We start from the raw sequence: 24199 nt of genomic DNA on the forward strand, positions 1-24199 counted from the left end.
GGTAATGGTGTCGGTGTGGGACGGGGAGACGGTGCGGGTGCTGGTGTAATGGTGTCGGTGTGGGACGAGGAGACAGTGCGGGTGCTGGGGTAATGGTGTCGGTGTGGGACGGGGAGACGGTGCGGGTGCTGGGGTAATGGTGTCGGTGTGGGACGGTGAGACAGTGAGGGTGCTGGGGTAATGGTGTCAGTGTGGGACGGGAGACAGTGAGGGTGCTGGGGTAATGGTGTCGGTGTGGGACGGGGAGACAGTGCGGGTGCTGGGTAATGGTGTCGGTGTGGGACGGGGAGACAGTGCGGGTGCTGGGTAATGGTGTCGGTGTGGGACGGGAGACAGTGCGGGTGCTGGGTAATGGTGTCGGTGTGGGACGGAGAGACAGTGCGGGTGCTGGGGTAATGGTGTCGGTGTGGGACGGGAGACAGTGAGGGTGCTGGGTAATGGTGTCGGTGTGGGACGGGAGACAGTGCGGGTGCTGGGTAATGGTGTCGGTGTGGGACGGGGAGACAGTGAGGGTGCTGGGTAATGGTGTCGGTGTGGGACGGGGAGACAGTGAGGGTGCTGGGTAATGGTGTCGGTGTGGGACGGGGAGACAGTGAGGGTGCTGGGTAATGGTGTCGGTGTGGGACGGGGAGACTGTGAGGGTGCTGGGGTAATGGTGTCGGTGTGGGACGGGGAGACAGTGCGGTGCTGGGGTAATGGTGTCGGTGTGGGACGGGGAGACAGTGAGGGTGCTGGGGTAATGGTGTCGGTGTGGGACGGGGAGACAGTGCGGGTGCTGGGGTAATGGTGTCGGTGTGGGACGGGGAGACAGTGCGGGTGCTGGGGTAATGGTGTCGGTGTGGGACGGGGAGACAGTGCGGGTGCTGGGTAATGGTGTCGGTGTGGGACGGAGAGACAGTGCGGGTGCTGGGTAATGGTGTCGGTGTGGGACGGGGAGACAGTGAGGGTGCTGGGGTAATGGTGTCGGTGTGGGACGGGGAGACAGTGCGGGTGCTGGGGTAATGGTGTCGGTGTGGGACGGGGAGACAGTGAGGGTGCTGGGGTAATGGTGTCGGTGTGGGACGGGGAGACAGTGCGGGTGCTGGGGTAATGGTGTCGGTGTGGGACGGGGAGACAGTGCGGGTGCTGGGGTAATGGTGTCGGTGTGGGACGGGGAGACAGTGAGGGTGCTGGGGTAATGGTGTCGGTGTGGGACGGGGAGACAGTGCGGGTGCTGGGTAATGGTGTCGGTGTGGACGGGGAGACAGTGCGGGTGCTGGGTAATGGTGTCGGTGTGGGACGGGGAACAGTGAGGGTGCTGGGGTAATGGTGTCGGTGTGGGACGGGGAGACAGTGCGGGTGCTGGGTAATGGTGTCGGTGTGGGACGGGGAGACAGTGCGGGTGCTGGGTAATGGTGTCGGTGTGGGACGGGGAGACAGTGCGGGTGCTGGGGTAATGGTGTCGGTGTGGGACGGGGAGACAGTGCGGGTGCTGGGGTAATGGTGTCGGTGTGGGACGGGGAGACAGTGAGGGTGCTGGGTAATGGTGTCGGTGTGGGACGGGGAGACAGTGAGGGTGCTGGGTAATGGTGTCGGTGTGGGACGGGGAGACAGTGCGGGTGCTGGGGTAATGGTGTCGGTGTGGGACGGGGAGACAGTGCGGGTGCTGGGTAATGGTGTCGGTGTGGGACGGGGAGACAGTGAGGGTGCTGGGGTAATGGTGTCGGTGTGGGACGGGGAGACAGTGAGGGTGCTGTAATGGGGTCGGTGTGGGACGGGGAGACAGTGCGGGTGCTGGGGTAATGGTGTCGGTGTGGGACGGGGAGACAGTGCGGGTGCTGGGTAATGGTGTCGGTGTGGGACGGGGAGACAGTGAGGGTGCTGGGTAATGGTGTCGGTGTGGGACGGGAGACAGTGTGGGTGCTGGGGTAATGGTGTCGGTGTGGGACGGGGAGACAGTGAGGGTGCTGGGTAATGGTGTCGGTGTGGGACGGGGAGACAGTGCGGGTGCTGGGGTAATGGTGTCGGTGTGGGACGGGGAGACAGTGCGGGTGCTGGGTAATGGTGTCGGTGTGGGACGGGGTGACAGTGCGGGTGCTGGGTAATGGTGTCGGTGTGGGACGGGGAGACAGTGAGGGTGCTGGGGTAATGGTGTCGGTGTGGGACGGGGAGACAGTGCGGGTGCTGGGGTAATGGTGTCGGTGTGGGACGGGGAGACGGTGCGGGTGCTGGGTAATGGTGTCGTCGTGTGGGACGGGGAGACAGTGCGGGTGCTGGGTAATGGTGTCGGTGTGGGACGGGGAGACGTGCGGGTGCTGGGGTAATGGTGTCGGTGTGGGACGGGGAGACAGTGCGGGTGCTGGGTAATGGTGTCGGTGTGGGACGGGAGACAGTGCGGGTGCTGGGGTAATGGTGTCGGTGTGGGACGGGGAGACAGTGAGGGTGCTGGGTAATGGTGTCGGTGTGGGACGGGGAGACAGTGCGGGTGCTGGGTAATGGTGTCGGTGTGGGACGGGGAGACAGTGAGGGTGCTGGGTAATGGTGTCGGTGTGGGACGGGGAGACGGTGCGGGTGCTGGGTAATGGTGTCGGTGTGGGACGGGGAGACGGTGCGGGTGCTGGGGTAATGGTGTCGGTGTGGGACGGGAGACAGTGAGGGTGCTGGGTAATGGTGTCGGTGTGGGACGGGGAGACAGTGCGGGTGCTGGGTAATGGTGTCGGTGTGGGACGGGGAGACAGTGCGGGTGCTGGGTAATGGTGTCGGTGTGGGACGGGGAGACAGTGAGGGTGCTGGGTAATGGTGTCGGTGTGGGACGGGGAGACGTGAGGGTGCTGGGGTAATGGTGTCGGTGTGGGACGGGGAGACAGTGCGGGTGCTGGGTAATGGTGTCGGTGTGGGACGGGAGACAGTGAGGGTGCTGGGTAATGGTGTCGGTGTGGGACGGGAGACAGTGCGGGTGCTGGGGTAATGGTGTCGGTGTGGGACGGGGAGACAGTGCGGGTGCTGGGTAATGGTGTCGGTGTGGGACGGGGAGACAGTGCGTTGCTGGGTAATGGTGTCGGTGTGGGACGGGGAGACAGTGAGGGTGCTGGGGTAATGGTGTCGGTGTGGGACGGGGAGACAGTGAGGGTGCTGGGGTAATGGTGTCGGTGTGGGACGGGAGACGGTGCGGGTGCTGGGTAATGGTGTCGGTGTGGGACGGGGAGACAGTGCGGGTGCTGGGTAATGGTGTCGGTGTGGGACGGGGAGACAGTGAGGGTGCTGGGTAATGGTGTCGGTGTGGGACGGGGAGACAGTGAGGGTGCTGGGTAATGGTGTCGGTGTGGGACGGGAGACAGTGAGGGTGCTGGGGTAATGGTGTCGGTGTGGGACGGGGAGACAGTGCGGGTGCTGGGGTAATGGTGTCGGTGTGGGACGGGGAGACAGTGAGGGTGCTGGGTAATGGTGGTGGTGTGGGACGGTGAGACAGTGAGGGTGCTGGGGTAATGGTGTCGGTGTGGGACGGGGAGACAGGTGCGGGTGCTGGGTAATGGTGTCGGTGTGGGACGGGGAGACGGTGCGGGTGCTGGGTAATGGTGTCGGTGTGGGACGGGGAGACGTGCGGGTGCTGGGGTAATGGTGTCGGTGTGGGACGGGGAGACAGTGCGGGTGCTGGGGTAATGGTGTCGGTGTGGGACGGGGAGACAGTGCGGGTGCTGGGTAATGGTGTCGGTGTGGGACGGGGAGACAGTGCGGGTGCTGGGTAATGGTGTCGGTGTGGGACGGGAGACGGTGCGGGTGCTGGGTAATGGTGTCGGTGTGGGACGGGGAGACAGTGCGGGTGCTGGGTAATGGTGTCGTGTGGACGGGGAGACAGTGAGGGTGCTGGGTAATGGTGTCGGTGTGGGACGGGGAGACAGTGCGGGTGCTGGGTAATGGTGTCGGTGTGGGACGGGGAGACAGTGAGGGTGCTGGGGTAATGGTGTCGGTGTGGGACGGGGAGACAGTGAGGGTGCTGGGTAATGGTGTCGGTGTGGGACGGGGAGACAGTGCGGGTGCTGGGGTAATGGTGTCGGTGTGGGACGGGGAGACAGTGAGGGTGCTGGGGTAATGGTGTCGGTGTGGGACGGGGAGACAGTGCGGGTGCTGGGGTAATGGTGTCGGTGTGGGACGGGGAGACAGTGCGGGTGCTGGGTAATGGTGTCGGTGTGGGACGGGGAGACAGTGAGGGTGCTGGGTAATGGTGTCGGTGTGGGACGGGGAGACAGTGCGGGTGCTGGGTAATGGTGTCGGTGTGGGACGGGAGACGGTGCGGTGCTGGGTAATGGTGTCGGTGTGGGACGGGAGACAGTGCGGGTGCTGGGGTAATGGTGTCGGTGTGGGACGGGGAGACAGTGAGGGTGCTGGGTAATGGTGTCGGTGTGGGACGGGGAGACAGTGCGGGTGCTGGGGTAATGGTGTCGGTGTGGGACGGGAGACAGTGAGGGTGCTGGGAATGGTGTCGTGGGACGGAGAGACAGTGAGGGTGCTGGGGTAATGGTGTCGGTGTGGGACGGGGAGACAGTGCGGGTGCTGGGTAATGGTGTCGGTGTGGGACGGGGAGACAGTGAGGGTGCTGGGGTAATGGTGTCGGTGTGGGACGGGGAGACAGTGCGGGTGCTGGGGTAATGGTGTCGGTGTGGGACGGGAGACAGTGCGGGTGCTGGGGTAATGGTGTCGGTGTGGGACGGGGAGACAGTGAGGGTGCTGGGGTAATGGTGTCGGTGTGGGACGGGGAGACAGTGCGGGTGCTGGGGTAATGGTGTCGGTGTGGGACGGGGAGACGGTGCGGGTGCTGGGTAATGGTGTCGGTGTGGGACGGGGAGACAGTGAGGGTGCTGGGTAATGGTGTCGGTGTGGGACGGGGAGACAGTGCGGGTGCTGGGGTAATGGTGTCGGTGTGGGACGGGGAGGTGGGACGGGGAGACAGTGCTGCTGGGGTAATGGTGTCGGTGTGGGACGGGGAGACAGTGCGGGTGCTGGGGTATGATGGTGTCGGTGTGGGACGGGGAGACAGTGAGGGTGCTGGGGTAATGGTGTCGGTGTGGGACGGGAGACAGTGAGGGTGCTGGGGTAATGGTGTCGGTGTGGACGGGAGACAGTGCGGGTGCTGGGGTAATGGTGTCGGTGTGGGACGGGGAGACAGTGAGGGTGCTGGGTAATGGTGTCGGTGTGGGACGGGAGACAGTGCGGGTGCTGGGTAATGGTGTCGGTGTGGGACGGGGAGACAGTGAGGGTGCTGGGTAATGGTGTCGGTGTGGGACGGGGAGACAGTGAGGGTGCTGGGGTAATGGTGTCGGTGTGGGACGGGGAGACAGTGCGGGTGCTGGGGTAATGGTGTCGGTGTGGGACGGGGAGACAGTGCGGGTGCTGGGGTAATGGTGTCGGTGTGGGACGGGGAGACAGTGCGGGTGCTGGGGTAATGGTGTCGGTGTGGGACGGGGAGACAGTGAGGGTGCTGGGTAATGGTGTCGGTGTGGGACGGGGAGACAGTGAGGGTGCTGGGGTAATGGTGTCGGTGTGGGACGGGGAGACAGTGAGGGTGCTGGGGTAATGGTGTCGGTGTGGGACGGGGAGACAGTGAGGGTGCTGGGTAATGGTGTCGGTGTGGGACGGGAGACAGTGAGGGTGCTGGGGTAATGGTGTCGGTGTGGGACGGGGAGACAGTGCGGGTGCTGGGTAATGGTGTCGGTGTGGGACGGGGAGACAGTGCGGGTGCTGGGGTAATGGTGTCGGTGTGGGACGGGGACAGTGCGGGTGCTGGGGTAATGGTGTCGGTGTGGGACGGGGAGACAGTGCGGGTGCTGGGTAATGGTGTCGGTGTGGGACGGGGAGACAGTGCGGGTGCTGGGGTAATGGTGTCGGTGTGGGACGGGGAGACAGTGAGGGTGCTGGTGTAATGGTGTGGGACGGGGAGACAGTGAGGGTGCTGGGGTAATGGTGTCGGTGTGGGACGGGGAGACAGTGCGGGTGCTGGGTAATGGTGTCGGTGTGGGACGGGGAGACAGTGAGGGTGCTGGGGTAATGGTGTCGGTGTGGGACGGGGAGACAGTGCGGGTGCTGGGTAATGGTGTCGGTGTGGGACGGGGAGACAGTGCGGGTGCTGGGGTAATGGTGTCGGTGTGGGACGGGGAGACAGTGAGGGTGCTGGGTAATGGTGTCGGTGTGGGACGGGGAGACAGTGCGGGTGCTGGGGTAATGGTGTCGGTGTGGGACGGGGAGACAGTGCGGGTGCTGGGGTAATGGTGTCGGTGTGGGACGGGGAGACGGTGCGGGTGCTGGGTAATGGTGTCGGTGTGGGACGGGGAGACAGTGCGGGTGCTGGGGTAATGGTGTCGGTGTGGGACGGGGAGACAGTGCGGGTGCTGGGGTAATGGTGTCGGTGTGGGACGGGGAGACAGTGCGGGTGCTGGGTAATGGTGTCGGTGTGGGACGGGAGACAGTGAGGGTGCTGGGTAATGGTGTCGGTGTGGGACGGGGAGACAGTGAGGGTGCTGGGGTAATGGTGTCGGTGTGGGACGGGGAGACAGTGCGGGTGCTGGGTAATGGTGTCGGTGTGGGACGGGGAGACAGTGAGGGTGCTGGGGTAATGGTGTCGGTGTGGGACGGGGAGACAGTGCGGGTGCTGGGTAATGGTGTCGGTGTGGGACGGGGAGACAGTGCGGGTGCTGGGTAATGGTGTCGGTGTGGGACGGGGAGACAGTGAGGGTGCTGGGGTAATGGTGTCGGTGTGGGACGGGGAGACAGTGCGGGTGCTGGGGTAATGGTGTCGGTGTGGGACGGGGAGACAGTGCGGGTGCTGGGGTAATGGTGTCGGTGTGGGACGGGGAGACAGTGCGGGTGCTGGGGTAATGGTGTCGGTGTGGGACGGGGAGACAGTGAGGGTGCTGGGTAATGGTGTCGGTGTGGGACGGGGAGACAGTGAGGGTGCTGGGGTAATGGTGTCGGTGTGGGACGGGGAGACAGTGAGGGTGCTGGGGTAATGGTGTCGGTGTGGGACGGGGAGACAGTGAGGGTGCTGGGGTAATGGTGTCGGTGTGGGACGGGGAGACAGTGAGGGTGCTGGGGTAATGGTGTCGGTGTGGGACGGGGAGACAGTGCGGGTGCTGGGGTAATGGTGTCGGTGTGGGACGGGGAGACAGTGAGGGTGCTGGGGTAATGGTGTCGGTGTGGGACGGGGAGACAGTGAGGGTGCTGGGTAATGGTGTCGGTGTGGGACGGGGAGACGGTGAGGGTGCTGGGGTAATGGTGTCGGTGTGGGACGGGGAGACAGTGAGGGTGCTGGGGTAATGGTGTCGGTGTGGGACGGGGAGACAGTGCGGGTGCTGGGGTAATGGTGTCGGTGTGGGACGGGGAGACAGTGAGGGTGCTGGGTAATGGTGTCGGTGTGGGACGGGGAGACAGTGAGGGTGCTGGGTAATGGTGTGGGTGTGGGACGGGGAGACAGTGAGGGTGCTGGGTAATGGTGTCGGTGTGGGACGGGGAGACAGTGCGGGTGCTGGGGTAATGGTGTCGGTGTGGGACGGTGAGACAGTGAGGGTGCTGGGGAATGGTGTCGGTGTGGGACGGGGAGACAGTGCGGGTGCTGGGGTAATGGTGTCGGTGTGGGACGGGGAGACAGTGCGGGTGCTGGGGTAATGGTGTCGGTGTGGGTCGGGGAGACAGTGCGGGTGCTGGGGTAATGGTGTCGGTGTGGGACGGGGAGACAGTGCGGGTGCTGGGGTAATGGTGTCGGTGTGGGACGGGGAGACAGTGCGGGTGCTGGGGTAATGGTGTCGGTGTGGGACGGGGAGACGGTGCGGGTGCTGGGGTAATGGTGTCGGTGTGGGACGGGGAGACAGTGAGGGTGCTGGGTAATGGTGTCGGTGTGGGACGGGGAGACAGTGCGGGTGCTGGGTAATGGTGTCGGTGTGGGACGGGGAGACAGTGAGGGTGCTGGGTAATGGTGTCGGTGTGGGACGGGGAGACAGTGCGGGTGCTGGGGTAATGGTGTCGGTGTGGGACGGGGAGACAGTGAGGGTGCTGGGGTAATGGTGTCGGTGTGGGACGGGGAGACAGTGAGGGTGCTGGGGTAATGGTGTCGGTGTGGGACGGGGAGACAGTGCGGGTGCTGGGTAATGGTGTCGGTGTGGGACGGGGAGACAGTGAGGGTGCTGGGTAATGGTGTCGGTGTGGGACGGGGAGACAGTGAGGGTGCTGGGGTAATGGTGTCGGTGTGGGACGGGGAGACAGTGCGGGTGCTGGGTAATGGTGTCGGTGTGGGACGGGGAGACAGTGAGGGTGCTGGGTAATGGTGTCAGTGTGGGACGGGGAGACAGTGCGGGTGCTGGGGTAATGGTGTCGGTGTGGGACGGGGAGACAGTGCGGGTGCTGGGTAATGGTGTCGGTGTGGGACGGGGAGACAGTGCGGGTGCTGGGTAATGGTGTCGGTGTGGGACGGGGAGACAGTGCGGGTGCTGGGGTAATGGTGTCGGTGTGGGACGGGGAGACAGTGCGGGTGCTGGGTAATGGTGTCGGTGTGGGACGGGGAGACAGTGCGGGTGCTGGGTAATGGTGTCGGTGGGGGACGGGGAGACAGTGCGGGGGCTGGGTAATGGTGTCGGTGTGGGACGGGGAGACAGTGCGGGTGCTGGGTAATGGTGTCGGTGTGGGACGGGGAGACAGTGAGGGTGCTGGGTAATGGTGTCGGTGTGGGACGGGGAGACAGTGCGGGTGCTGGGTAATGGTGTCGGTGTGGGACGGGGAGACAGTGAGGGTGCTGGGGTAATGGTGTCGGTGTGGGACGGGGAGACAGTGCGGGTGCTGGGTAATGGTGTCGGTGTGGGACGGGGAGACAGTGAGGGTGCTGGGTAATGGTGTCGGTGTGGGACGGGGAGACAGTGCGGGTGCTGGGTAATGGTGTCGGTGTGGGACGGGGAGACAGTGAGGGTGCTGGGGTAATGGTGTCGGTGTGGGACGGGGAGACAGTGCGGGTGCTGGGGTAATGGTGTCGGTGTGGGACGGGGAGACAGTGCGGGTGCTGGGGTAATGGTGTCGGTGTGGGACGGGGAGACAGTGCGGGTGCTGGGGTAATGGTGTCGGTGTGGGACGGGGAGACAGTGAGGGTGCTGGGGTAATGGTGTCGGTGTGGGACGGGGAGACAGTGCGGGTGCTGGGGTAATGGTGTCGGTGTGGGACGGGGAGACAGTGCGGGTGCTGGGTAATGGTGTCGGTGTGGGACGGGGAGACAGTGAGGGTGCTGGGTAATGGTGTCGGTGTGGGACGGGGAGACAGTGAGGGTGCTGGGTAATGGTGTCGGTGTGGGACGGGGAGACTGTGCGGGTGCTGGGTAATGGTGTCGGTGTGGGACGGGGAGACAGTGCGGGTGCTGGGGTAATGGTGTCGGTGTGGGACGGGGAGACAGTGAGGGTGCTGGGGTACTGGTGTCGGTGTGGGACGGGGAGACAGGGTGCTGGGGTAATGGTGTCGGTGTGGACGGGGAGACAGTGAGGGTGCTGGGGTAATGGTGTCGGTGTGGGACGGGGAGACAGTGCGGGTGCTGGGGTAATGGTGTCGGTGTGGGACGGGAGACAGTGAGGGTGCTGGGGTAATGGTGTCGGTGTGGGACGGGGAGACAGTGCGGGTGCTGGGGTAATGGTGTCGGTGTGGGACGGGGAGACAGTGAGGGTGCTGGGGTAATGGTGTCGGTGTGGGACGGGGAGACAGTGCGGGTGCTGGGGTAATGGTGTCGGTGTGGGACGGGGAGACAGTGAGGGTGCTGGGGTAATGGTGTCGGTGTGGGACGGGGAGACAGTGAGGGTGCTGGGGTAATGGTGTCGGTGTGGGACGGGGAGACAGTGCGGGTGCTGGGGTAATGGTGTCGGTGTGGGACGGGGAGACAGTGAGGGTGCTGGGTAATGGTGTCGGTGTGCGACGGGGAGACAGTGCGGGTGCTGGGTAAGGGTGTCGGTGTGGGACGGGGAGACAGTGAGGGTGCTGGGGTAATGGTGTCGGTGTGGGACGGGGAGACAGTGCGGGTGCTGGGGTAATGGTGTCGGTGTGGGACGGGGAGACAGTGAGGGTGCTGGGGTAATGGTGTCGGTGTGGGACAGGGAGACAGTGCGGGTGCTGGGTAATGGTGTCGGTGTGGGACGGGGAGACAGTGAGGGTGCTGGGGTAATGGTGTCGGTGTGGGACGGGGAGACAGTGCGGGTGCTGGGTAATGGTGTCGGTGTGGGACGGGGAGACAGTGAGGGTGCTGGGGTAATGGCGTCGGTGTGGGACGGGGAGACAGTGAGGGTGCTGGGGTAATGGTGTCGGTGTGGGACGGGGAGACAGTGAGGGTGCTGGGGTAATGGTGTCGGTGTGGGACGGGGAGACAGTGCGGGTGCTGGGGTAATGGTGTCGGTGTGGGACGGGGAGACAGTGAGGGTGCTGGGGTAATGGTGTCGGTGTGGGACGGGGAGACAGTGAGTGTGCTGGGGTAATGGTGTCGGTGTGGGACGGGGAGACAGTGAGGGTGCTGGGTAATGGTGTCGGTGTGGGACGGGGAGACAGTGCGGGTGCTGGGTAATGGTGTCGGTGTGGGACGGGGAGACAGTGCGGGTGCTGGGGTAATGGTGTCGGTGTGGGACGGGGAGACAGTGAGGGTGCTGGGGTAATGGTGTCGGTGTGGGACGGGGAGACAGTGCGGGTGCTGGGTAATGGTGTCGGTGTGGGACGGGGAGACAGTGAGGGTGCTGGGGTAATGGTGTCGGTGTGGGACGGGGAGACAGTGAGGGTGCTGGGTAATGGTGTCGGTGTGGGACGGGGAGACAGTGAGGGTGCTGGGTAATGGTGTCGGTGTGGGACGGGGAGACAGTGCGGGTGCTGGGTAATGGTGTCGGTGTGGGACGGGAGACAGTGCGGGTGCTGGGGTAATGGTGTCGGTGTGGGACGGGGAGACAGTGCGGGTGCTGGGGTAATGGTGTCGGTGTGGGACGGGGAGACAGTGCGGGTGCTGGGTAATGGTGTCGGTGTGGGACGGGGAGACAGTGCGGGTGCTGGGGTAATGGTGTCGGTGTGGGTCGGGGAGACAGTGAGGGTGCTGGGGTAATGGTGTCGGTGTGGGACGGGGAGACGGTGCGGGTGCTGGGGTAATGGTGTCGGTGTGGGACGGGGAGACAGTGCGGGTGCTGGGTAATGGTGTCGGTGTGGGACGGGGAGACAGTGCGGGTGCTGGGTAATGGTGTCGGTGTGGGACGGGGAGACAGTGAGGGTGCTGGGGTAATGGTGTCGGTGTGGGACGGGGAGACAGTGCGGGTGCTGGGGTAATGGTGTCGGTGTGGGACGGGGAGACAGTGCGGGTGCTGGGTAATGGTGTCGGTGTGGGACGGGGAGACAGTGCGGGTGCTGGGTAATGGTGTCGGTGTGGGACGGGGAGACAGTGCGGGTGCTGGGTAATGGTGTCGGTGTGGGACGGGGAGACAGTGAGGGTGCTGGGGTAATGGTGTCGGTGTGGGACGGGGAGACAGTGAGGGTGCTGGGGTAATGGTGTCGGTGTGGGACGGGGAGACAGTGAGGGTGCTGGGGTAATGGTGTCGGTGTGGGACGGGGAGACAGTGCGGGTGCTGGGGTAATGGTGTCGGTGTGGGACGGGGAGACAGTGCGGGTGCTGGGGTAATGGTGTCGGTGTGGGACGGGGAGACAGTGCGGGTGCTGGGGTAATGGTGTCGGTGTGGGACGGGGAGACAGTGCGGGTGCTGGGGTAATGGTGTCGGTGTGGGACGGGGAGACAGTGCGGGTGCTGGGGTAATGGTGTCGGTGTGGGACGGGGAGACAGTGCGGGTGCTGGGGTAATGGTGTCGGTGTGGGACGGGGAGACAGTGCGGGTGCTGGGGTAATGGTGTCGGTGTGGGACGGGGAGACAGTGCGGGTGCTGGGGTAATGGTGTCGGTGTGGGACGGGGAGACAGTGCGGGTGCTGGGGTAATGGTGTCGGTGTGGGACGGGGAGACAGTGAGGGTGCTGGGGTAATGGTGTCGGTGTGGGACGGGGAGACAGTGCGGGTGCTGGGGTAATGGTGTCGGTGTGGGACGGGGAGACAGTGAGGGTGCTGGGGTAATGGTGTCGGTGTGGGACGGGGAGACAGTGCGGGTGCTGGGTAATGGTGTCGGTGTGGGACGGGGAGACAGTGAGGGTGCTGGGGTAATGGTGTCGGTGTGGGACGGGGAGACAGTGAGGGTGCTGGGGTAATGGTGTCGGTGTGGGACGGGGAGACAGTGAGGGTGCTGGGGTAATGGTGTCGGTGTGGGACGGGGAGACAGTGAGGGTGCTGGGTAATGGTGTCGGTGTGGGACGGGGAGACAGTGCGGGTGCTGGGTAATGGTGTCGGTGTGGGACGGGGAGACAGTGCGGGTGCTGGGTAATGGTGTCGGTGTGGGACGGGGAGACAGTGAGGGTGCTGGGTAATGGTGTCGGTGTGGGACGGGGAGACAGTGAGGGTGCTGGGTAATGGTGTCGGTGTGGGACGGGGAGACAGTGAGGGTGCTGGGGTAATGGTGTCGGTGTGGGACGGGGAGACAGTGCGGGTGCTGGGTAATGGTGTCGGTGTGGGACGGGGAGACAGTGCGGGTGCTGGGTAATGGTGTCGGTGTGGGACGGGGAGACAGTGCGGGTGCTGGGTAATGGTGTCGGTGTGGGACGGGGAGACAGTGCGGGTGCTGGGGTAATGGTGTCGGTGTGGGACGGGGAGACAGACAGTGCGGGTGCTGGGGTAATGGTGTCGGTGTGGGACGGGGAGACAGTGCGGGTGCTGGGTAATGGTGTCGGTGTGGGACGGGGAGACAGTGCGGGTGCTGGGTAATGGTGTCGGTGTGGGACGGGGAGACAGTGCGGGTGCTGGGTAATGGTGTCGGTGTGGGACGGGGAGACAGTGCGGGTGCTGGGGTAATGGTGTCGGTGTGGGACGGGGAGACAGTGCGGGTGCTGGGGTAATGGTGTCGGTGTGGGACGGGGAGACAGTGAGGGTGCTGGGGTAATGGTGTCGGTGTGGGACGGGGAGACAGTGCGGGTGCTGGGTAATGGTGTCGGTGTGGGACGGGGAGACAGTGCGGGTGCTGGGGTAATGGTGTCGGTGTGGGACGGGGAGACAGTGAGGGTGCTGGGGTAATGGTGTCGGTGTGGGACGGGGAGACAGTGAGGGTGCTGGGGTAATGGTGTCGGTGTGGGACGGGGAGACAGTGCGGGTGCTGGGGTAATGGTGTCGGTGTGGGACGGGGAGACAGTGAGGGTGCTGGGGTAATGGTGTCGGTGTGGGACGGGAGACAGTGCGGGTGCTGGGGTAATGGTGTCGGTGTGGGACGGGGAGACAGTGAGGGTGCTGGGGTAATGGTGTCGGTGTGGGACGGGGAGACAGTGAGGGTGCTGGGGTAATGGTGTCGGTGTGGGACGGGGAGACAGTGAGGGTGCTGGGGTAATGGTGTCGGTGTGGGACGGGGAGACAGTGAGGGTGCTGGGGTAATGGTGTCGGTGTGGGACGGGGAGACAGTGAGGGTGCTGGGGTAATGGTGTCGGTGTGGGACGGGGAGACAGTGCGGGTGCTGGGTAATGGTGTCGGTGTGGGACGGGGAGACAGTGCGGGTGCTGGGGTAATGGTGTCGGTGTGGGACGGAGAGACAGTGAGGGTGCTGGGGTAATGGTGTCGGTGTGGGACGGGGAGACAGTGAGGGTGCTGGGGTAATGGTGTCGGTGTGGGACGGGGAGACAGTGCGGGTGCTGGGGTAATGGTGTCGGTGTGGGACGGGGAGACGGTGCGGGTGCTGGGGTAATGGTGTCGGTGTGGGACGGGGAGACAGTGCGGGTGCTGGGGTAATGGTGTCGGTGTGGGACGGGGAGACAGTGCGGGTGCTGGGGTAATGGTGTCGGTGTGGGACGGGGAGACAGTGCGGGTGCTGGGTAATGGTGTCGGTGTGGGACGGGGAGACAGTGAGGGTGCTGGGTAATGGTGTCGGTGTGGGACGGGGAGACAGTGCGGGTGCTGGGGTAATGGTGTCGGTGTGGGACGGGGAGACAGTGCGGGTGCTGGGGTAATGGTGTCGGTGTGGGACGGGGAGACAGTGAGGGTGCTGGGTAATGGTGTCGGTGTGGGACGGGGAGACAGTGCGGGTGCTGGGTAATGGTGTCGGTGTGGGACGGGGAGACAGTGCGGGTGCTGGGGTAATGGTGTCGGTGTGGGACGGGGAGACAGTGCGGGTGCTGGGGTAATGGTGTCGGTGTGGGACGGGGAGACAGTGCGGGTGCTGGGGTAATGGTGTCGGTGTGGGACGGGGAGACAGTGCGGGTGCTGGGGTAATGGTGTCGGTGTGGGACGGGGAGACAGTGAGGGTGCTGGGGTAATGGTGTCGGTGTGGGACGGGGAGACAGTGCGGGTGCTGGGGTAATGGTGTCGGTGTGGGACGGGGAGACAGTGCGGGTGCTGGGGTAATGGTGTCGGTGTGGGACGGGGAGACAGTGCGGGTGCTGGGGTAATGGTGTCGGTGTGGGACGGGGAGACAGTGAGGGTGCTGGGGTAATGGTGTCGGTGTGGGACGGGGAGACAGTGCGGGTGCTGGGTAATGGTGTCGGTGTGGGACGGGGAGACAGTGAGGGTGCTGGGGTAATGGTGTCGGTGTGGGACGGGGAGACAGTGCGGTTGCTGGGTAATGGTGTCTGTGTGGGACGGGGAGACAGTGCGGGTGCTGGGGTAATGGTGTCGGTGTGGGACGGGGAGACAGTGCGGGTGCTGGGGTAATGGTGTCGGTGTGGGACGGGGAGACAGTGAGGGTGCTGGGTAATGGTGTCGGTGTGGGACGGGGAGACAGTGCGGGTGCTGGGGTAATGGTGTCGGTGTGGGACGGGGAGACAGTGCGGGTGCTGGGGTAATGGTGTCGGTGTGGGACGGGGAGACAGTGAGGGTGCTGGGGTAATGGTGTCGGTGTGGGACGGGGAGACAGTGCGGGTGCTGGGGTAATGGTGTCGGTGTGGGACGGGGAGACAGTGAGGGTGCTGGGGTAATGGTGTCGGTGTGGGACGGGGAGACAGTGCGGGTGCTGGGTAATGGTGTCGGTGTGGGACGGGGAGACAGTGCGGGTGCTGGGGTAATGGTGTCGGTGTGGGACGGGGAGACAGTGAGGGTGCTGGGGTAATGGTGTCGGTGTGGGACGGGGAGACAGTGCGGGTGCTGGGGTAATGGTGTCGGTGTGGGACGGGGAGACAGTGAGGGTGCTGGGGTAATGGTGTCGGTGTGGGACGGGGAGACAGTGCGGGTGCTGGGTAATGGTGTCGGTGTGGGACGGGGAGACAGTGCGGGTGCTGGGTAATGGTGTCGGTGTGGGACGGGAGACGGTGCGGGTGCTGGGGTAATGGTGTCGGTGTGGGACGGGGAGACAGTGAGGGTGCTGGGGTAATGGTGTCGGTGTGGGACGGGGAGACAGTGCGGGTGCTGGGGTAATGGTGTCGGTGTGGGACGGGGAGACAGTGCGGGTGCTGGGTAATGGTGTCGGTGTGGGACGGGGAGACAGTGCGGGTGCTGGGGTAATGGTGTCGGTGTGGGACGGGGAGACAGTGCGGGTGCTGGGGTAATGGTGTCGGTGTGGGACGGGGAGACAGTGCGGGTGCTGGGTAATGGTGTCGGTGTGGGACGGGGAGACAGTGCGGGTGCTGGGGTAATGGTGTCGGTGTGGGACGGGGAGACAGTGCGGGTGCTGGGGTAATGGTGTCGGTGTGGGACGGGGAGACAGTGAGGGTGCTGGGGTAATGGTGTCGGTGTGGGACGGGGAGACAGTGCGGGTGCTGGGGTAATGGTGTCGGTGTGGGACGGGGAGACAGTGCGGGTGCTGGGGTAATGGTGTCGGTGTGGGACGGGGAGACAGTGCGGGTGCTGGGGTAATGGTGTCGGTGTGGGACGGGGAGACAGTGAGGGTGCTGGGGTAATGGTGTCGGTGTGGGACGGGGAGACAGTGAGGGTGCTGGGGTAATGGTGTCGGTGTGGGACGGGGAGACAGTGAGGGTGCTGGGGTAATGGTGTCGGTGTGGGACGGGGAGACAGTGCGGGTGCTGGGGTAATGGTGTCGGTGTGGGACGGGGAGACAGTGCGGGTGCTGGGGTAATGGTGTCGGTGTGGGACGGGGAGACAGTGAGGGTGCTGGGGTAATGGTGTCGGTGTGGGACGGGGAGACAGTGCGGGTGCTGGGGTAATGGTGTCGGTGTGGGACGGGGAGACAGTGAGGGTGCTGGGGTAATGGTGTCGGTGTGGGACGGGGAGACAGTGCGGGTGCTGGGGTAATGGTGTCGGTGTGGGACGGGGAGACAGTGCGGGTGCTGGGGTAATGGTGTCGGTGTGGGACGGGGAGACAGTGAGGGTGCTGGGTAATGGTGTCGGTGTGGGACGGGGAGACAGTGCGGGTGCTGGGGTAATGGTGTCGGTGTGGGACGGGGAGACAGTGCGGGTGCTGGGGTAATGGTGTCGGTGTGGGACGGGGAGACAGTGAGGGTGCTGGGGTAATGGTGTCGGTGTGGGACGGGGAGACAGTGAGGGTGCTGGGGTAATGGTGTCGGTGTGGGACGGGGAGACAGTGCGGGTGCTGGGTAATGGTGTCGGTGTGGGACGGGGAGACAGTGAGGGTGCTGGGGTAATGGTGTCGGTGTGGGACGGGGAGACAGTGAGGGTGCTGGGTAATGGTGTCGGTGTGGGACGGGGAGACAGTGAGGGTGCTGGGGTAATGGTGTCGGTGTGGGACGGGGAGACAGTGCGGGTGCTGGGTAATGGTGTCGGTGTGGGACGGGGAGACAGTGAGGGTGCTGGGGTAATGGTGTCGGTGTGGGACGGGGAGACAGTGCGGGTGCTGGGTAATGGTGTCGGTGTGGGACGGGGAGACAGTGAGGGTGCTGGGGTAATGGTGTCGGTGTGGGACGGGGAGACAGTGCGGGTGCTGGGGTAATGGTGTCGGTGTGGGACGGGGAGACAGTGAGGGTGCTGGGTAATGGTGTCGGTGTGGGACGGGGAGACAGTGCGGGTGCTGGGTAATGGTGTCGGTGTGGGACGGGGAGACAGTGCGGGTGCTGGGTAATGGTGTCGGTGTGGGACGGGGAGACAGTGCGGGTGCTGGGGTAATGGTGTCGGTGTGGGACGGGGAGACAGTGAGGGTGCTGGGGTAATGGTGTCGGTGTGGGACGGGGAGACAGTGCGGGTGCTGGGGTAATGGTGTCGGTGTGGGACGGGGAGACAGTGCGGGTGCTGGGTAATGGTGTCGGTGTGGGACGGGGAGACAGTGAGGGTGCTGGGGTAATGGTGTCGGTGTGGGACGGGGAGACAGTGCGGGTGCTGGGGTAATGGTGTCGGTGTGGGACGGGGAGACAGTGAGGGTGCTGGGTAATGGTGTCGGTGTGGGACGGGAGACAGTGAGGGTGCTGGGGTAATGGTGTCGGTGTGGGACGGGGAGACAGTGCGGGTGCTGGGTAATGGTGTCGGTGTGGGACGGGGAGACAGTGAGGGTGCTGGGGTAATGGTGTCGGTGTGGGACGGGGAGACAGTGCGGGTGCTGGGGTAATGGTGTCGGTGTGGGACGGGGAGACAGTGCGGGTGCTGGGTAATGGTGTCGGTGTGGGACGGGGAGACAGTGAGGGTGCTGGGGTAATGGTGTCGGTGTGGGACGGGGAGACAGTGCGGGTGCTGGGGTAATGGTGTCGGTGTGGGACGGGGAGACAGTGAGGGTGCTGGGGTAATGGTGTCGGTGTGGGACGGGGAGACAGTGAGGGTGCTGGGGTAATGGTGTCGGTGTGGGACGGGGAGACAGTGCGGGTGCTGGGTAATGGTGTCGGTGTGGGACGGGGAGACAGTGCGGGTGCTGGGGTAATGGTGTCGGTGTGGGACGGGGAGACAGTGCGGGTGCTGGGGTAATGGTGTCGGTGTGGGACGGGGAGACAGTGCGGGTGCTGGGGTAATGGTGTCGGTGTGGGACGGGGAGACAGTGCGGGTGCTGGGGTAATGGTGTCGGTGTGGGACGGGGAGACAGTGCGGGTGCTGGGGTAATGGTGTCGGTGTGGGACGGGGAGACAGTGAGGGTGCTGGGGTAATGGTGTCGGTGTGGGACGGGGAGACAGTGCGGGTGCTGGGGTAATGGTGTCGGTGTGGGACGGGGAGACAGTGCGGGTGCTGGGTAATGGTGTCGGTGTGGGACGGGGAGACAGTGAGGGTGCTGGGTAATGGTGTCGGTGTGGGACGGGGAGACAGTGCGGGTGCTGGGGTAATGGTGTCGGTGTGGGACGGGGAGACAGTGAGGGTGCTGGGGTAATGGTGTCGGTGTGGGACGGGGAGACAGTGCGGGTGCTGGGTAATGGTGTCGGTGTGGGACGGGGAGACAGTGCGGGTGCTGGGGTAATGGTGTCGGTGTGGGACGGGGAGACAGTGCGGGTGCTGGGGTAATGGTGTCGGTGTGGGACGGGGAGACAGTGCGGGTGCTGGGGTAATGGTGTCGGTGTGGGACGGGGAGACAGTGAGGGTGCTGGGGTAATGGTGTCGGTGTGGGACGGGGAGACAGTGAGGGTGCTGGGGTAATGGTGTCGGTGTGGGACGGGGAGACAGTGCGGGTGCTGGGGTAATGGTGTCGGTGTGGGACGGGGAGACAGTGAGGGTGCTGGGGTAATGGTGTCGGTGTGGGACGGGGAGACAGTGAGGGTGCTGGGGTAATGGTGTCGGTGTGGGACGGGGAGACAGTGCGGGTGCTGGGTAATGGTGTCGGTGTGGGACGGGGAGACAGTGCGGGTGCTGGGGTAATGGTGTCGGTGTGGGACGGGGAGACAGTGCGGGTGCTGGGTAATGGTGTCGGTGTGGGACGGGGAGACAGTGCGGGTGCTGGGTAATGGTGTCGGTGTGGGACGGGGAGACAGTGCGGGTGCTGGGTAATGGTGTCGGTGTGGGACGGGGAGACAGTGCGGGTGCTGGGGTAATGGTGTCGGTGTGGGACGGGGAGACAGTGCGGGTGCTGGGGTAATGGTGTCGGTGTGGGACGGGGAGACAGTGAGGGTGCTGGGGTAATGGTGTCGGTGTGGGACGGGGAGACAGTGAGGGTGCTGGGGTAATGGTGTCGGTGTGGGACGGGGAGACAGTGCGGGTGCTGGGTAAGGGTGTCGGTGTGGGACGGGGAGACAGTGAGGGTGCTGGGGTAATGGTGTCGGTGTGGGACGGGGAGACAGTGAGGGTGCTGGGGTAATGGTGTCGGTGTGGGACGGGGAGACAGTGAGGGTGCTGGGTAATGGTGTCGGTGTGGGACGGGGAGACAGTGAGGGTGCTGGGGTAATGGTGTCGGTGTGGGACGGGGAGACAGTGCGGGTGCTGGGGTAATGGTGTCGGTGTGGGACGGGGAGACAGTGAGGGTGCTGGGGTAATGGTGTGGGACGGGGAGACAGTGAGGGTGCTGGGGTAATGGTGTCGGTGTGGGACGGGGAGACAGTGCGGGTGCTGGGGTAATGGTGTCGGTGTGGGACGGGGAGACAGTGAGGGTGCTGGGGTAATGGTGTCGGTGTGGGACGGGGAGACAGTGAGGGTGCTGGGGTAATGGTGTCGGTGTGGGACGGGGAGACGGTGCGGGTGCTGGGTAATGGTGTCGGTGTGGGACGGGGAGACAGTGAGGGTGCTGGGGTAATGGTGTCGGTGTGGGACGGGGAGACAGTGCGGGTGCTGGGGTAATGGTGTCGGTGTGGGACGGGGAGACAGTGCGGGTGCTGGGGTAATGGTGTCGGTGTGGGACGGGGAGACAGTGAGGGTGCTGGGGTAATGGTGTCGGTGTGGGACGGGGAGACAGTGAGGGTGCTGGGGTAATGGTGTCGGTGTGGGACGGGGAGACAGTGCGGGTGCTGGGGTAATGGTGTCGGTGTGGGACGGGGAGACAGTGCGGGTGCTGGGGTAATGGTGTCGGTGTGGGACGGGGAGACAGTGCGGGTGCTGGGGTAATGGTGTCGGTGTGGGACGGGGAGACAGTGCGGGTGCTGGGTAATGGTGTCGGTGTGGGACGGGGAGACAGTGAGGGTGCTGGGTAATGGTGTCGGTGTGGGACGGGGAGACAGTGCGGGTGCTGGGTAATGGTGTCGGTGTGGGACGGGGAGACAGTGAGGGTGCTGGGGTAATGGTGTCGGTGTGGGACGGGGAGACAGTGAGGGTGCTGGGTAATGGTGTCGGTGTGGGACGGGGAGACAGTGAGGGTGCTGGGTAATGGTGTCGGTGTGGGACGGGGAGACAGTGAGGGTGCTGGGTAATGGTGTCGGTGTGGGACGGGGAGACAGTGCGGGTGCTGGGGTAATGGTGTCGGTGTGGGACGGGGAGACAGTGAGGGTGCTGGGTAATGGTGTCGGTGTGGGACGGGGAGACAGTGAGGGTGCTGGGGTAATGGTGTCGGTGTGGGACGGGGAGACAGTGCGGGTGCTGGGTAATGGTGTCGGTGTGGGACGGGGAGACAGTGCGGGTGCTGGGTAATGGTGTCGGTGTGGGACGGGGAGACAGTGCGGGTGCTGGGGTAATGGTGTCGGTGTGGGACGGGGAGACAGTGAGGGTGCTGGGGTAATGGTGTCGGTGTGGGACGGGGAGACAGTGAGGGTGCTGGGGTAATGGTGTCGGTGTGGGACGGGGAGACAGTGCGGGTGCTGGGGTAATGGTGTCGGTGTGGGACGGGGAGACAGTGCGGGTGCTGGGGTAATGGTGTCGGTGTGGGACGGGGAGACAGTGCGGGTGCTGGGGTAATGGTGTCGGTGTGGGACGGGGAGACAGTGCGGGTGCTGGGGTAATGGTGTCGGTGTGGGACGGGGAGACAGTGCGGGTGCTGGGGTAATGGTGTCGGTGTGGGACGGGGAGACAGTGCGGGTGCTGGGTAATGGTGTCGGTGTGGGACGGGGAGACAGTGCGGGTGCTGGGTAATGGTGTCGGTGTGGGACGGGGAGACAGTGCGGGTGCTGGGGTAATGGTGTCGGTGTGGGACGGGGAGACAGTGCGGGTGCTGGGGTAATGGTGTCGGTGTGGGACGGGGAGACAGTGAGGGTGCTGGGTAATGGTGTCGGTGTGGGACGGGGAGACAGTGAGGGTGCTGGGGTAATGGTGTCGGTGTGGGACGGGGAGACAGTGAGGGTGCTGGGGTAATGGTGTCGGTGTGGGACGGGGAGACAGTGAGGGTGCTGGGGTAATGGTGTCGGTGTGGGACGGGGAGACAGTGCGGGTGCTGGGGTAATGGTGTCGGTGTGGGACGGGGAGACAGTGCGGGTGCTGGGGTAATGGTGTCGGTGTGGGACGGGGAGACAGTGCGGGTGCTGGGGTAATGGTGTCGGTGTGGGACGGGGAGACAGTGCGGGTGCTGGGGTAATGGTGTCGGTGTGGGACGGGGAGACAGTGAGGGTGCCGGGTAATGGTGTCGGTGTGGGACGGGGAGACAGTGCGGGTGCTGGGGTAATGGTGTCGGTGTGGGACGGGGAGACAGTGAGGGTGCTGGGGTAATGGTGTCGGTGTGGGACGGGGAGACAGTGAGGGTGCTGGGGTAATGGTGTCGGTGTGGGACGGGGAGACAGTGAGGGTGCTGGGGTAATGGTGTCGGTGTGGGACGGGGAGACAGTGCGGGTGCTGGGGTAATGGTGTCGGTGTGGGACGGGGAGACAGTGCGGGTGCTGGGGTAATGGTGTCGGTGTGGGACGGGGAGACAGTGAGGGTGCTGGGGTAATGGTGTCGGTGTGGGACGGGGAGACAGTGAGGGTGCTGGGGTAATGGTGTCGGTGTGGGACGGGGAGACAGTGAGGGTGCTGGGGTAATGGTGTCGGTGTGGGACGGGGAGACAGTGCGGGTGCTGGGGTAATGGTGTCGGTGTGGGACGGGGAGACAGTGCGGGTGCTGGGGTAATGGTGTCGGTGTGGGACGGGGAGACAGTGAGGGTGCTGGGTAATGGTGTCGGTGTGGGACGGGGAGACAGTGCGGGTGCTGGGGTAATGGTGTCGGTGTGGGACGGGGAGACAGTGAGGGTGCTGGGGTAATGGTGTCGGTGTGGGACGGGGAGACAGTGAGGGTGCTGGGGTAATGGTGTCGGTGTGGGACGGGGAGACAGTGAGGGTGCTGGGGTAATGGTGTCGGTGTGGGACGGGGAGACAGTGCGGGTGCTGGGGTAATGGTGTCGGTGTGGGACGGGGAGACAGTGAGGGTGCTGGGGTAATGGTGTCGGTGTGGGACGGGGAGACAGTGAGGGTGCTGGGGTAATGGTGTCGGTGTGGGACGGGGAGACAGTGAGGGTGCTGGGGTAATGGTGTCGGTGTGGGACGGGGAGACGGTGCGGGTGCTGGGGTAATGGTGTCGGTGTGGGACGGGGAGACAGTGAGGGTGCTGGGGTAATGGTGTCGGTGTGGGACGGGGAGACAGTGCGGGTGCTGGGGTAATGGTGTCGGTGTGGGACGGGGAGACAGTGAGGGTGCTGGGGTAATGGTGTCGGTGTGGGACGGGGAGACAGTGCGGGTGCTGGGTAATGGTGTCGGTGTGGGACGGGGAGACAGTGAGGGTGCTGGGTAATGGTGTCGGTGTGGGACGGGGAGACAGTGAGGGTGCTGGGTAATGGTGTCGGTGTGGGACGGGGAGACAGTGCGGGTGCTGGGGTAATGGTGTCGGTGTGGGACGGGGAGACAGTGCGGGTGCTGGGGTAATGGTGTCGGTGTGGGACGGGGAGACAGTGAGGGTGCTGGGTAATGGTGTCGGTGTGGGACGGGGAGACAGTGCGGGTGCTGGGTAATGGTGTCGGTGTGGGACGGGGAGACAGTGCGGGTGCTGGGGTAATGGTGTCGGTGTGGGACGGGGAGACAGTGCGGGTGCTGGGGTAATGGTGTCGGTGTGGGACGGGGAGACAGTGCGGGTGCTGGGGTAATGGTGTCGGTGTGGGACGGGGAGACAGTGCGGGTGCTGGGGTAATGGTGTCGGTGTGGGACGGGGAGACAGTGCGGGTGCTGGGTAATGGTGTCGGTGTGGGACGGGGAGACAGTGAGGGTGCTGGGTAATGGTGTCGGTGTGGGACGGGGAGACAGTGCGGGTGCTGGGTAATGGTGTCGGTGTGGGACGGGGAGACAGTGAGGGTGCTGGGGTAAGGGTGTCGGTGTGGGACGGGGAGACAGTGCGGGTGCTGGGGTAATGGTGTCGGTGTGGGACGGGGAGACAGTGCGGGTGCTGGGTAAGGGTGTCGGTGTGGGTCGGGGAGACAGTGCGGGTGCTGGGGTAATGGTGTCGGTGTGGGACGGGGAGACAGTGCGGGTGCTGGGGTAATGGTGTCGGTGTGGGACGGGGAGACAGTGCGGGTGCTGGGGTAATGGTGTCGGTGTGGGACGGGGAGACAGTGAGGGTGCTGGGTAATGGTGTCGGTGTGGGACGGGGAGACAGTGCGGGTGCTGGGGTAATGGTGTCGGTGTGGGACGGGGAGACAGTGCGGGTGCTGGGGTAATGGTGTCGGTGTGGGACGGGGAGACAGTGCGGGTGCTGGGTAATGGTGTCGGTGTGGGACGGGGAGACAGTGCGGGTGCTGGGGTAATGGTGTCGGTGTGGGACGGGGAGACAGTGAGGGTGCTGGGGTAATGGTGTCGGTGTGGGACGGGGAGACAGTGAGGGTGCTGGGGTAATGGTGTCGGTGTGGGACGGGGAGACAGTGCGGGTGCTGGGGTAATGGTGTCGGTGTGGGACGGGGAGACAGTGCGGGTGCTGGGGTAATGGTGTCGGTGTGGGACGGGGAGACAGTGCGGGTGCTGGGTAATGGTGTCGGTGTGGGACGGGGAGACAGTGCGGGTGCTGGGGTAATGGTGTCGGTGTGGGACGGGGAGACAGTGAGGGTGCTGGGTAATGGTGTCGGTGTGGGACGGGGAGACAGTGAGGGTGCTGGGGTAATGGTGTCGGTGTGGGACGGGGAGACAGTGCGGGTGCTGGGGTAATGGTGTCGGTGTGGGACGGGGAGACAGTGCGGGTGCTGGGGTAATGGTGTCGGTGTGGGACGGGGAGACAGTGCGGGTGCTGGGGTAATGGTGTCGGTGTGGGACGGGGAGACAGTGCGGGTGCTGGGTAATGGTGTCGGTGTGGGACGGGGAGACAGTGCGGGTGCTGGGTAATGGTGTCGGTGTGGGACGGGGAGACAGTGCGGGTGCTGGGTAATGGTGTCGGTGTGGGACGGGGAGACAGTGCGGGTGCTGGGGTAATGGTGTCGGTGTGGGAC

This window comes from Hemiscyllium ocellatum, unplaced genomic scaffold (genome assembly GCF_020745735.1).
Source record: "Hemiscyllium ocellatum isolate sHemOce1 unplaced genomic scaffold, sHemOce1.pat.X.cur. scaffold_2591_pat_ctg1, whole genome shotgun sequence".
In the NCBI taxonomy this organism is placed as follows: domain Eukaryota; kingdom Metazoa; phylum Chordata; class Chondrichthyes; order Orectolobiformes; family Hemiscylliidae; genus Hemiscyllium; species Hemiscyllium ocellatum.